Source organism: Notamacropus eugenii, chromosome 1 (genome assembly GCF_028372415.1).
Source record: "Notamacropus eugenii isolate mMacEug1 chromosome 1, mMacEug1.pri_v2, whole genome shotgun sequence".
NCBI lineage: Eukaryota > Metazoa > Chordata > Mammalia > Diprotodontia > Macropodidae > Notamacropus > Notamacropus eugenii.
The window spans coordinates 448,716,042-448,730,515 of NC_092872.1; the positions used below are offsets into that span (position 1 = coordinate 448,716,042).

General features: G+C 42.2%; 1 long non-coding RNA gene across 1 annotated transcript in view; it reads left to right on the top strand.

The window, feature by feature from the left end:
- LOC140526634 (uncharacterized) overlaps positions 1–8,784 on the top strand; it is a 31,439-nt gene extending 22,655 nt beyond the window's left edge. Inside the window, exon 3 of the long non-coding RNA XR_011974457.1 lies at positions 8,662–8,784. This is a non-coding gene — a long non-coding RNA (uncharacterized lncRNA). The remainder of the gene's footprint in view (positions 1–8,661) is intronic.
- The last annotated feature ends 5,690 nt before the right edge of the window (positions 8,785–14,474 follow it).

The window sequence follows — 14,474 nt, forward strand, 5'->3', positions numbered from 1 at the left end:
CTGAGGCTACCTTCAGGAGGATTTGAAAAGCCTTGGCTAGCAGCTGGGACCTGGGGCCTAGCAGGAGGGCTATGTTGGGGGCTGAGGGTGAGGGAGAGCAGAAGGATCTCAGGCAAAATGACCTCACCTGCATTACGAAGCGAATTGCATAAAAATCAGTCAAAATAAAATGATTCTGCTGGAGCCAAGAGGGCCTGCTTTCAAAACAATTAGCACCAACATCTGCCCAAGCACCCATGCTGTTTTCATATAATTAAAACAAGGCTCTGGAATCCCACTGGACACTCTTTAAAAACTACTCATTTTCTGCATTATTTACAACACAGAAACAGTGGGAGAGCAGGACAGAGGCTCCCCTGGCCCCCCCCACTATCCTCCTGCTGGGATAGAGATCTGGCCTGGAGGGACAGAGATAGGAGAGCTGATGCTCACAGACTGGCAAAGGGAGCAAGTAGGAAAGAGAAGTCGGTGGGTGGAAAGTCAGGAGACCTAGAATGGAGTCCTCATGTGGCCACTGGCACTATGTGACCTTGGTCCAGTCATTTCCCCTCCTGCTTCAGGATCCCAGCAAAAGGAGGTTTCAGACCAAATTTTCTCAAAGGTCCACTATAGCTCAATTCTAAATTCAAATATTCCAGGCTCCAAGGTCCTTTCTAACACAAGCAATCTACATTCCATGATCTCGTGCAGTTCTGACATTCTGTGTTCCAAGGTTCCTTCCAGGGCTAATGGTCTGTGAACAGAGAGTGACTATGGATATGGGAGGTAGAAATGTGGGCTTTCAAGGAGGATCAGCTCCTGGGGCTCTTTGCTGGACAGTGATTTTACATCAGGGGCCAGAGAGCTAAAGACTTTAACGAACAACTAATCAAGAGGTTCCCCCCTCTTTTTTTTTCAGATGAAGGATGGTATCAGGGGCTGGACTAGGACCTGCAGGATTTTCCTAGGCAAGGGAGTTATTTCTGAATGTTGTGGTATGATGGTGTTGGGTTTTGTGTGTGTGTGTGTGTATGTGTGTGGGTGCGTGTGTACTGTTTTTAGTGGGGGACAGCAATGTAGAGAGGAATGCAGGGAGGGCGGGGAGCCTAGTGATTCCTTTTGCCTTGGAATCCTTAGATCCCAATGGCTGTAATTATTTATCAAAGCACAGATCGTTACAGCAAGCGCGTCTGCAGGCCCTGGAGCCAAAAAAAGTTAATAAAATATAACGCCACTGAATTAAACATTTTCAACTTCCAAAATGTTATCATTTCTGGGGGGGAAAACAAAGAAATCTAAAACTCCAATGATCCCTTTCCTCCTCCCCCAGCGCACACACACACACACACACACACACACACACACACACACACACACACTTCCCACCAGTAAAAAGAGAGAAAGAACAAAGCCATGACACAAAAGAGTTTTGTTCTGGATTCTTGATCAGGTGATCATATGCTAGATGTGTCCAGGGAGCCTTCACCATTTTTGAGTCTTTGTTAATGGCTCCCTTTGGCCAATCTGGTGAACATATGACCTCTTCACAGAATAAGGTTTTAAAATGCCTAAGATAAAGTACGTATGGTGACAAAGGAAATCTATTCTATTGAAATAGTTATCAAGATTAAAAAAAATAAGTTCGTGGTTAAGAACTCTTGCTAGTAGTGGAAAGAGGACTTGGAGGATCTGGTCCAGTCAAATATTAGGATATCTTTACTTAATTCCTGGAATAATGAGTGGGTTTAATCATTTTAATGATGTCTTATCAGATAAACAATAGGCTGCTATATGTAGCTCAAAGACAGCCAGCCTGCATTCATGGAACTGTCGGATCATGGGGTCCTAGATACAGAGCTGGGAGGGAGATTTGAGACCATCTAGTCTTATATAGACCTAGCTAGCAGGTACAGTGGATATATGTGTGTGTGTATGTGTGTGTGTGTGTATGTGTGTGTGTATGTATGTATATATATGTAGATTGAGAGAGACAGACAGACAGATAGACAGACAGAGACAGAGACAGAGAGACAGAGACTTGGAGTGAGGAATTATCTAATTTTGTCTTAGACACATAGTGGTTGTGTGGCCCTAGGTAAATGATTTAACTTCTATGTGCATTACTCTTCTCATCTGTAAAATGGGAATAAAAATAGCACCTAACTCCCACCATGGTTGCGAGTAGGATTTGGAATCTGAAATTATCAGAGTTTGAAACTTGCCTTAGATATTTGACCCTGGGCAGGTTATTTAACTTCTATCTGTCTCAGTTTCCTCATCTGTAAAATGGGGATAAAAGTAATACCTACTTTTTCATGGTTGCTGCAAAGATAAAATAAGATATTTGCAACACTTTAATAATACTATATAAATTCTAACTGTTAGTAGTATCTATTCCAACCCCCACATTTTACTGATAAGTAATGGAAGCAGCCTCACTTGCCCAAGGTCAAACAGGATAGTGATGGTCAAAGACTGTTACAACTTTAACCTCAGAGAGTAGATGGATGGAGAGGAAAAATTCAGGAGAGGCAACATGATGCAGAGGAAAGGATGCTAGATTAGGATTAAGGTTTGAATTCCAGCTTTCCAATTTGCTACCTGGCTGGCCTAGGTGAAGGGTAGCTGGTGGCTCAGTGGATAGAGTGCCAGGCCTGGAGTCAGGAAGAATCATCTTCCTGTGTTCGAATCTGGCCTCAGACACTTAATGGCTGTGCGAACCTGGGCAAATCACTTAAACCCTGCTTGTCTCAGTTTCCTCGTCTGTAAAATGAGCTGGAGAAGGAAATGGCAAATCCATCTGATATCTCTACCAAGAAAACCCCAAATGGGGTCATGAAGAATTGGACATGACTGAATAAGACCTAGGCAAAGTTGCTTCCCCTCTCATGGCCATGATTTGCTGATGATGGTTGGGATAGATGCCTTCTAAGGCCTCTTCTCCTCCTCTGGGGGATGGGAGAGCTGTATTCAAATCCAGGTTCTAAAATTTATTAGCTGTGTGACCCCAGACAAAATCATTTGGCCTCCCTAAACCTCATAGATAATAACCCTTCTGAGATTTCTTTTCTAGGGCTGGGATGAGGAAAGTACTTTATAAACGCTAAATGTGAGTTGCTATGCAACCTGGGAAGTCTTAGAAGGCAGTGAGAAAGCTAGTGTCCAGACAGAGAAGTCAGAGCATAAATCTTCACTGGTATTGTAATGGAAAAAGAAAGTGGTAGGCTCAAGTATTGGCTCTGCAAGTCTGAGCCTCAGTTTCCCCATTTCTCCATAAGGGATCATAGAGTTACAACTTGAAGGGATTTCAGGAGCTGTCTTATCTGAACTCCTCATTTTATAGTTGAGGAAAAGTGAGATACCAGAAGATTAAGTGGCTTACCTAAGGTCTATACAGGGAGCAAAAAACCCAGGGTAGGATTTGAACCTAGGTCCTCTGAGTCCAGCCCTTGAACTCTTTCCACCTTCCTGTGCTGCCTTGCACTTACTATTTACATCACAGGGTAAGGTAAGGATCACGTGCAGGGTTATGCTGGAGCCAGCTCGAACTGGTTTACAAGAGCAGGTTGTTAAATTTTCAGTGTGAGGCATTTACACTTCAGAAATTGGCAAACATTATAAATCAAGGCTTAACTTATTGCTTTGTTGACTGTCTAGACTTAAGAAAGTGACGGAGAAAATATTAATAATGAAATTTAAAGTTAAAAGTATATAGCATGTACATTTTATTTTTCTGGAAAGCTAGTTGTTATATACTTAGCATGTACACCAGTGATCGTAGAAGCATATGGAAGTGAGAGGACTTTATAAGTCATAAGATGCCCCAATAAAAGATGGTTATAACAGCTAAATTTATATAGTGCTTACTATGTGCCAGGTGCTGTGATAAGTGTTTTATACTTATTATCTCATTTAATACTCATAACTGTGGGAGGTAAGAGTTATCTGAGGAAAGTGAGGCAAACCAAGGTTGAGTGACTTGCCCAAGGTCATACAACTGGTAAGTGTCTGAGGTCAAATTTGAACTCATGTCCTCCTGACTCTAGGTCTAGTACTCTATCTACTTGCTACCTAGATTAGAATTATTTTTATACTTCAAAAGACTTCTTTGGTCTCTTCTCACCAAATAAATCTTACAGCTTCCTCCTTTAGGAGATGTTCTTCAGTATCTTCTGTGGATGAGGAAAAAAAAAATTGACCAGTTCCACTGAGCCAGTCAGTCAATAAATATTTATTAAACTCCTACTATGTGCCAGAACTATACTAGGTGTTGGGGATAAAAATACAATAACCAAGAAAGATATTAGAAGAGGGGTAATTTTTGCTGTTACTATTGACAGACAGTGTTGTATAGTGGATAGGAGCTAGCCTCAGAGGCAGAAAGACCTTGGATCGAGTCTTCCAGCTGACTCTTACTTACAGGTTGTGGATTATGGTGCAGTCTCTCAGTAATCCTACTCCTTTCCAAGACAGATTCTTAACCAGGGGTCTATAAACAAAAAGGTTTACAGTTCAATGTTTTGATAACTGTATTTCAGTGCAATTGGTTTCCTTTGTACACACACATATATATATATATATATATGATTTTATGAATTAAAAAATAATTGTAAGAAGCAATCCTCCTCACTCCCCACCATTCACACAAACACCTTGCTTCCTCTGGATCAATGATGTTGTGTTAATATAATTATTTGTTTTATATTAATTACAAAACAAATGGTGACTTTGTAATAAACAGAGACTTTCATATGTAATGAACAGACTTTCTAGCAAGTAGAGTGCCCAAGGGTTCCTTCTCCCATTGGTGAGTTCTTCCCAGAACTTCCATTTTGGGGAAGGGCCCAGACCAGCCATTCCTGTTTCTCTAGACCAAGCTACCACGTCCCAGCAGATACCATCCTTTCTTTCTACCCTGACCTTTTCAGTTTCTTTTTAATGTTTTATCTTCCTCCACTAGAAAATAAGCTCTTTTGAGGTCAAGGGTTATCTTTTTTTCCCTTTTTCTTGTATTTGTATCCTTACCACTTGACAGTGCTTAATAAATACTTGTTGACTGATTGACGTGTCTGAAGAGAGTTAGAGACTTCAAAGTTTCTTCCTCACAATAAGGGAGGTAGAACAAGCATGATTATCCTCATGTTACATAGGGGGAAACTGAGGTCCAAAGGGTGAAATGACTGTCCCAGGTTCACACAGTTAATAAATGTTGAAGTCATGAGTTGAACCCAGGTCTCCTAATTCCAAATCTACCCACGGGAACTTTGGTGAATCAAAAGCTCCATATGGATTGGCATTGTGGAACTGTTGCCAAAAAAAAAAAAAGATATATCAGAGGTTTTCTCAACAGAGGCCTAGTGTCCGGAGCAAGAGATGTGAGAGTCCCACTATTGTCTTTTCCAGCCAGACTCCATCTGGAGTCCTATGTGTGATTCTAGGCTCCACACTTGAGATAGGCCAGTGATGAGCTCAAGGTTTTCAGGAGAGAGTAAGTAGGAGACTGAGAGAAGCAAAAAGTAGACTACTGTCCCCAGAGTGAGGGAACTTGGGCTTATAGATTAGCTAATTCATTGATTAGCTCTGTGACCTTGGGCAAATCATTTAACTTCCCTTGTCTTTAGTCTTCTGATCTGTAAAATGACAGGGTTAGACTAAGTGGCCCTGAGGTCCCTTCCAGTTGGTAATCTATGATCCTATTCGTCTGTGACCCCTTGGATCTGTTGAAAGAGTTGGGGATGCTTAGCATTCAAAAGAGGAGCCTTAGGAAAGACTTGATGTCTATTGTCAAATATTTGAAAGGCATAAATTCAAACTGGCCTCAGACACTTACTAGCTGTGTGACCCTGGGCAAATCATTTAACTCTGTTTCCCTCAGTTTCCTTATCTATAAAATGAACTGAAGAAGGAAATGGCAAACTACTTCAGTATCTTTGCCAAGAAAATTCCAAATAGAGTCACAAAGAGTCAAAACCATTAAATAGCAACAACATGTGGGAGAAGTATTTGATTGTTTGCCATGGCCCCACAGTGGATAGAGGGAAGAAAGAGGAATGTTTTAGCACTCTCTGAGAAAAGACTCACTAAAATAGAATGGGGTGCCCCAGAAGATAGTGAGTTTCTCCTCACTGGAGATCTTCAGGTGAAAACCAGATGACTATTTGTTTGGGAGGATGTTACAGAGATGATTCCTGCCTTCATGGGGGTCTGATGGGATGACCTCTGAGTTTTCCTTTAGTTCCAAGATTCTATTTTTCTATGATTTCTGACACCTTAAGCCTTTTCTTTGTCCCAGAACTTCCCTCTTGGGTCAACTGCCACACTCCCTGACTTGAGAGAGGTTATTTACTCACACCTGGCACCTATCATGGAGTGTGTATGTGTGTTTATGTGTGTGTGTGTGTGTGTGTGTGTGTGTGTGTGTGTGTGAGAGAGAGAGAGAGAGAGAGAGAGAGAGAGAGAGAGAGAGAGAGAGAGAGAGAGAGAGAGAGAGAGAGAGAGAGAGTATGAGTACATGCAGGGTCAGGAATGAGAGGATGAGAGTGAATTGTCCACCTCACTCCCTCTCCATTCAGGTACATCCTTTGCTTCTCCTGGACCAGTGATTTCACATTAATGTAATGGTTTGTTTTGCATTTATCAATCTATTTTTTTTTGTGAACAAGGACTTAAATATTTGATATGCAAATGAAGGAATCAGATTTCTACAATCCTTCTGAGGTCAATGTCCCGATCGTTTATGGTAATTTCCAGTGCTCCTCCCACCAGCTCTAACATATGCTGTTTTCTGTTCTAACATTCTTTGTCTTGTGTCTTCTTGCAGCTCTAACCTTCTCTGCTTTTAGATCTTTTTACATTTCCATTCTCTATGTATGAAGGCCTCTTCCAACTCTAGAATTCTATTTTCTCAGGTCCCTCACAACTCTAATAGTGTTTGGGGTTCTAAAATTCTGCATTGTCCCTACAACAAATATTCATTAAAGGCTTAGGTTGAGAAAAGCACTGCATTGTGCTGGGAAACCAGAAGGTGTAGTTTAGATAAGACATGTTTTGTTAAGCCCCCAGAGAGTTGCAGTCAAGTGGAGGACTAAGATTTGATACATAATTAGCTACATTATATCACAAAATATTACCAGTAAGACAGTGTTAGGGAGTGGATAGAAAGTTGGCATTGGGGTAAGGAACACCCAATTTCAAGTCCAATTTTCACATGTACTGAGTGTGCAACCTTCTAATTCTAAGGTTCTGTCTCCTAAAGACTCTTTTAGCAAAATTATTTTGATGTTCAATCATTTTCAGTCATGCCTGACTCTTCGTGACCCCATTTGAGGTTTTCTTAGCAAAGATTCCATAGTGGCTTGCCATTTCCTTCTCCAGTTCATTTTACAGCTGAGGAAACTGAGGCAAACAGGTTTAAGTGATTTGCCCAATGTCACATAGCTAGTAAGTGTCTGAGGCCAGATTTGAACTCAGGAAGATGAGTTTTCCTGACACTCTATCCACTGTACCACCTAGCTGCTCATTAGCATTCCAAGACTTTTGTTCTAACATCCTGAGCTCTAAGGTCTTTTTTTGGCCTATCTCTGAGGTTAGGGTGGTAATGGGCCTAGGTCTTGGCCTAGGTGTGGGGCTGGAACTGGGCCTAGAGCTCCAATATGGTTCCTAGTGGGTTTCAATGAACTGAATTCATTCTCTCCCTCCACCTGTGTCTGATATTGGTGCTAATTGCAGTGGGTGGAACCTTCTTTAATTCTAGGATCTGTCCCCCTCAGGGTGCTTGATACCTAGGCTCCAGCCCCCTGAGAGGGGCTTTGAGGCTGTTCTCCTTAATTGTAATTCAACTACTTGTGATATTTTGGTACCAATTAATATTGATTTTACAATTGGTTTACAGAGATGTTGTTTTATTACTAATATATTTAATGTGCAAATCAATAAGAACACTTGTTTGGCTCTCTCCCTAGAAGGTAATAAAATCAAATATCTCAGGAGTAAAATGCTATCTGATCCATAAATGGCAGTAGCAGATGCTTAATGTAATAGTTAAAGACTATGTAGTGTTCTTGGCAACACCAGACCCCTCACAGCCGCCGGGTGTTCTGGTGGTACCCAAAGCTCAGGCATGAGCTCCCAGAGCTCCAGTCTCCCTAAGATCCTTGGTTAAATTGGTGGGGATAATTCCCGCCCTATAGTGGATAGCTTAAAGGAAAAATGGCCACTTAGTGCCTCTCAGGCTGCCAAATCATTGCTTTGGGCAGCACATATCATCAGCCCTTTGGGTTACAGTAGCCTAATAGCCTTGTTGCTGGCTAGGGGAAGGAAAGAAGGAAGGAAGGAAGAAAGGAAGGAAGGAAGAAAGGAAGGAAGGAAGAAAAGGAAGGGAGGGAGGAAGGAAGGGAGGGAGGAAGGGACAAAAGGAGGGAGAGAGGGAGAGGGAATGATGGGAGAGGAGAGAAAGGGATGGAGGAAAGGAGAGAGGGTGGGAGAGAGGAAGGAAGGAAAAAAGATACCATAGTAGTCATCAGCCTCCCTTATTTTGTAAACTTAGAAACAGAAGTGGATGAAGTGGATATATTTCAGTGGGTGGTACAACCAGGGAAATGCAAGTTACTAGACTTTTTTGTACCCTCTAAAGTAACCTCCACCGTCTCTATCCTTGTGTCTTTGCTCTTCTTTGGATTCCAGAGGACAGGAAGTTTTCTGCTATTGTTAACAGAGAGGCAGTATGACACAGTGGCTAGAGAACTGCCCTCTGAGTCAGAAAGTCCTGGTTTCAAGCCTCACCTCTCACAAATCCTGACTGTGAGACCCTGGGTAAGTGAGGTCATGTCTTAATGCTCTGGGCAACTCTTGACTATGAGTTTAAGAGGTTTTGTGTTATATTGGTAGGGGGAACCCAGGAGTTTCTCATATCAATGAAATCACTCACATAGGCTCTTTATTCCACCCTCACAGGACCTACTCAAGTGTTGGGTGCCCACGTAGAAGCTCCTTAATAAACACAAATTTGGGGATTTTATTTAATTGTTCTTGTATAAGTGAGAGATGAGTCACTTTCCTCATAGTTTGGTTCTGTAATTTAAAGGGAAGGAAGACTGGGAGGAGAACATAATATGATATGTAGCTCAGTGAGAAAGTATTTGGAAGATCTAGGTTCTAGTAGAAGCCCAGCCACTGATGTGACCCTGGGTAAGTTCCTTCCTATGCCCAGATCTCATAAGTAAAATGAGAGCATTGTACCAAATGGTCTCCAACATTCCCTTCCAGCTGTAAGAATCTATGATCCATATTTAATCCGTTTATGTTCTAAGGTTCCTTCCAGGTTTGACATTCTAGATCATCATTCTGGGTGTTTTCATTCTATATTCTAAGGTCTCAGTTGGAAGTCAACATTCTAAAGCCCTTTCTAGCCCTAACATTCTGTGTTATGTGATTGATGAAGCCCTTGGAAGTTGCATGAATGCAGAAACTAGTACAGCTCTTGGCTTTGCGGGGCCCCCTCCTTTCTCTTGGGCTGGTCCCTCCTGGAGGAAGCTTCCCTGTTTCCCCGCTTCCCTCCTTTCCCTCATCCCCCCCACCCAGCTGTGCCATCTGCCAAGCTAGGGGAGTGAGGAGGAGGTCTGGGCTCACCCACAAGCACAAGGCCAGGCTCCCTGAATAGCCCCCTTTAAAGAAATCTGACCTGGTGTCTTCCTGAGGTCTCTGTGGGTCCTTACCAAGGCAGCTTGGGGAGGTGGGGACAGATTCTCCATGATTCCTGAAGCTTAGGCAGGAAATTTCAGAATTCCTGCCCCAGCCGCTGGGACCCACAAATGTCAGCATCTGTCGGGAGCGAAGGCTTCGCTATGTCTGCAGGTTTGCAGCCCTGGCTAATTGAAGCCTGGGAAATTGGGGAGGGGGGATGGAAGGGGGCTCCTGCTGCCTCTGTCCTCAGCTGTGATTTATGGGGAAGAGAATAATGAACCTGGCTCGCAGTAAATAATACAAAGAAAAATCTTACCATTTAATTAACCAAAAATAAATGACCCTGAGCAGGAGGGACAAGGAAAGCCTAGCCACCAATGGTCACCAGGGATTGGACCTACCAAGGGATCTTCCTAAAATCAGGCCATGGCAGGGCACTGTTCCTCTCCTGCGCTGGCTCCAGTTTCTGGCTCAGGTCTTGTCGAACTGTTAGGATTCAGGCCACCTAGGTCCTGATGGTTCAAGGAACTAAGGATATTTAACCTGAAAAAGAGAAGGCTTGAGGAAGAGGTCATGATAGCTGCTGTCTAGTATTCAAAGGGCTCTGTTGGTATTTCAGTGGATAAAGTGCTAGGCTTAGAGAGTCAGGAAAACCTGAGTTCAAATCTGGCCTTTGCCACTTCCTAGCTGTGTGACCCTGACTAAGTCACTTAACCCTATTTGCCTCAGTTTCCTCATCTGTAAAATGAGCTGGAGAAGTAAATGGAAAACCACTCCAGTATCTTTGCCAAGAAAACCACAAATGGGAGTCATAGAATGTCAAAAATGTCTGAACAAAACAGAATTTGTAAAAGAAGAATTTGGGAGTGGGGAGGGGGCATAGCATAAGGGGACAGAAATTGCAGAGAAATAGATGTAGGCTTTATAGAAAGTAAACTTTCTAACACGAGTTGTCCAAAAGCAACATAGACTACTTTCTCATCACTGGAGGTCTCTAATTGGAAGCTCGATTCTATTTGTCCAGGATATTCTAGAGGGTTATCTGCTTAGTTCAGGGTGGGAATAGATGATCTCTGAGGTCCATTAGATCTCTGAGCCTCTGTGATAATATGAAATTTAGGGGCAGCTAAGTGGCACCATAGATGGAGCCAACTAGCCCTGGAGTCAGGAGGACCTGAGTCAAATTTGACCTCAGATACTCATTAGCTATATGACCTTGGGCAAGTCACTTAACCCTGAGTTCCTCCTCAAAAAACATACTATGAAACTTACCAAGGACCTTCCTTTTCTTTTTCCACTTAGAATGACTAACCTCTGCCAACACATTTGGTTACTGTTCTCCCCTTAGCACTTGGGGCTTCCTCAGCCTGGAACATCCTACAGTCTCTGTGGCTTGCTCACCCTGGAATAGCTTTCTGCAAGGCCTGCCTCCTTCTTCCCATTTTTGAGTTCTTCCTGCAGCCCCCATTTTGTTAAGGGACACTGGCTGGTCTGCCTTCATTTTCCACCTCACCCCGTTCCTGACTTTCAAAATCATGTGTCCAAGTCAGGGACCTCTATTACCCCTCCTCCCCAGCATCCACTATCAGAATGTGAGCTCCTTGAAGGCAAGCCTTGCTTGTCCTTTGGCTAGTATGTGAATCCCTAGGACTTCCTCCCTCCCTCCTTCCGTCCCTTCCTTCCTTCTTTCCTTCCTTCTCCTCTTACTGTATACCAAACTTCATTGTCACCTAAATGCCTGACTCACTGAGCATTCACCCATTTTTTAAAACAAGGGACTTTCCTTATAAAGAGTATACATGCTCCATACAAGAAGGCACAGAGAGCTTTGATTGCTGGCTGGGGCATCAAGACACTAAGGCTTCAATCTTTGATACTTAATACCTGTGTGACCTTAGGTGAGTCACTTAATTTCTTCAGGGATCAAGTTCCTCCTCTGTAAAATGAGAAGTTGGGCCACACAACCTCCAAGGGCCTTTCCTTGAGCTAACCCTATGATCCCAAGATCTGTGATTTCATCTACAGGTATATTCTCCCCATTGATGCAGATAGGAGCTTCTCTATAATGTATCATCCTGTGTGATTCTTGTACATTTTTTCTCAGAAATCCTGCATAGGGAATGGATGATTTCCTGTCATCCTTTTCCTATCTCCACCTGCATATAGGCCATCTCCACCTGGAGGTCCCATATGTACCTCAGACCTAATTTGCCTTAAACTAAGGGCATCATCTTTTCCCTTCAACTTGTTCAACCTTCTGGTGTAACATTTTTGCTTGGGTGGTTAGTTTGGGTTTTGTATTTTTCCCCCTGTCATGAATGGCATCATCATTCACCCAATCTCTTGAGTTTGAACCTTGGGAGTATCTTCAACTGTTCTTCTCTTACTCATCTCTCATATCCAATCAGTTACCAAATCCATTTGATTTTCCCTCTTTACAAGATCCCACCCATCCTTCCCCTGCTATCTATTCCAGCTTTTAACACTCTAGTCAAAGCCCTCATTAACAACTGCCCAGACAGTTCCCATGGCCTCGTGGTAGATGCTCTGCCCTCTCTTGAACTATTCCCTTCTGTGAACTCCACACATTGACCACACTGGACTAATCTTCAACCTTCAAACACATCCCACCCTTTCCCACCTCTGTGTCTTTGCTCATGCAGTTCCCCATGCCTGGGTTGCTGCTCCTTCTCTTCATCTTTAATTCATATCCATCTTTTAAAGACTGACTCTTATGCCACCTCCTTTGGGAGGCCTTCTTTGATCCTCAGTATGCAGAATTCTTCCCTTTAACCCTTACACAGTACCTTACTTGTACTTCTCATATATTTGTCCAAGATGATTGCTTATTATAGTTTTATATTATATTATATAATATATTATTATATAATATATTATGTTATAATAAATAATTATATTATAGGAATCTGTACATGTTTCATTCTCCTATTGAATTGTGAGATCCATGAAGGTAGGAACTATATCTTATCATATATATTTTTTTCCCATGGCTAGCACAGTGTTCTGCATATAGGCCCTTTAAAAGCTATTTTTAAAAAATGATATTCCTCTCTTGGAAATACCTAGGTAGCACTTGGTGTCCCCAACTTTCACCTCTCCTTCTTGCTGCATGACCAGCCTACTTCCTTTTCTTTTCATACGTCTCTGATGCTGTCTCATGTTACTGTTCATGTGCAAGTTGTAGCACACATTCTGATCTGCTTCTTTTTACCACATATCTTTCCATTTACTCCCTCCTAAAGCTGTTGCTGTTCAAATATTTCAGTTGTATCCAATTCTTTGCGACCTGTCTAAGCTTTTCTTGGCAGGAGTATTGCAATGGTTTGCCATTTCCCTCTTCAGCTCATTTTCCAGATGAGGAGATTGAGGCAAACAGGATTAAATGACTAGCCAGTAAGTGTCTAAGGGTAAATTTGAACTCTGGTCTTCCTGATGACAGCCCTGGAGCTCTATTCACTGCATCACCTAATTGCCCCTTCTCCTAAAGCACATTGCATTTATTCCGTATACATTTTCTATTCACTTGTCTGTGTGCATGTTTTTTCTTCTCAGTAGCTTGTAAGCTTCTTGAAGGCAGGACCTTTTTCATTTTTGTCTTTGGAGCTACGGTGCAGTGAACAGTGCCTGACAATAGTGTGTATGCTTAATAAATGCGAGTTGAATTGAATTTGTAATTATAGGAAGTCAAAGAATGCTGATGACAGCAAACACCACAGTGCCTAGAACTGGGGCCACTGTTCTTCACTAAAACCCCAGTCTCATTTCCTGGAAGGCTTTGGCAGCTTTAATTAGTGGGATGAGGTGCCTCATGCATATTTCTCATGTCCCCTGCTAAATCCTAAATTCTTTCTTATTGACACAACATCCTTTGGCAGGGAAACTATGACTTTGCAAGAAACTATTTCATTATCTCCCTCCCCCCAAAGTTTTATTGATGACTTTTGATTTTACATTATAATCATTTCTGAATATATTCTCTCATGCCACCCCTCCCCCACCACTCAATGAGCCTTATCCTGTAATGAAGACAAACTCTTAAACCAACCTAACCAGCGCAAAGAACATGCAGAATTCTCCCATTGTCTGGCTCCACTTTGCCCATGGGAGTAGGAAGATGGGTTTCTTTATCTTTTCCCCAGGGTCAAGATTGGTTATTACTATTACATGGCATTTTAATCTGTTTTACTTTTCAGCTCTCACTAATTTATAGGAAGTTCTTCTGTTTATCAAGCTGAAATCTGCCTCCCTAGAACTTCACCCTCATTATTTCTAGTTCATCTTTTATGGTCCAGCAGAACAAATCTGGTCTGCAGTTAATAAAGTATGAAATCAGGAAGACCTGAATTCAAATTCAACCTCAGACGCTGCCTCAGTTTCTTCAACAGTAAAATAGGAGTTATAATAGCGCCTGCTTTCTAGGCTGGTTGTAAGGATAAAACGTGATAAAATCTGTGCAAACCTTGAAGTACTATATAAACATTAATGAAGCCACCTGAAGGTGGGGAGAGTCTTCTCCTTTTCTCTAGGTTAAACATCTCCTGTTATTTCAAATGACCTTTGTATGGTGTGGTTACCTTGGTTACAGAATGATGGGCTAGTGGAATTTAGAACCAAAGTGCTTTTCAAGAGTGTTAAATCAAACAGGGTGAATTGATTTTTCATGATCACACAAGTTGAGATTCAAACTCACATCTCTCTGGCTTCAAATTCAGGTCTCTTTCAATATTGCTTCCTAGAGCTCATCTGGTCCAACTTCTCCCTGAACTAGAATCCCCTTTTGTAACATTTCCAGC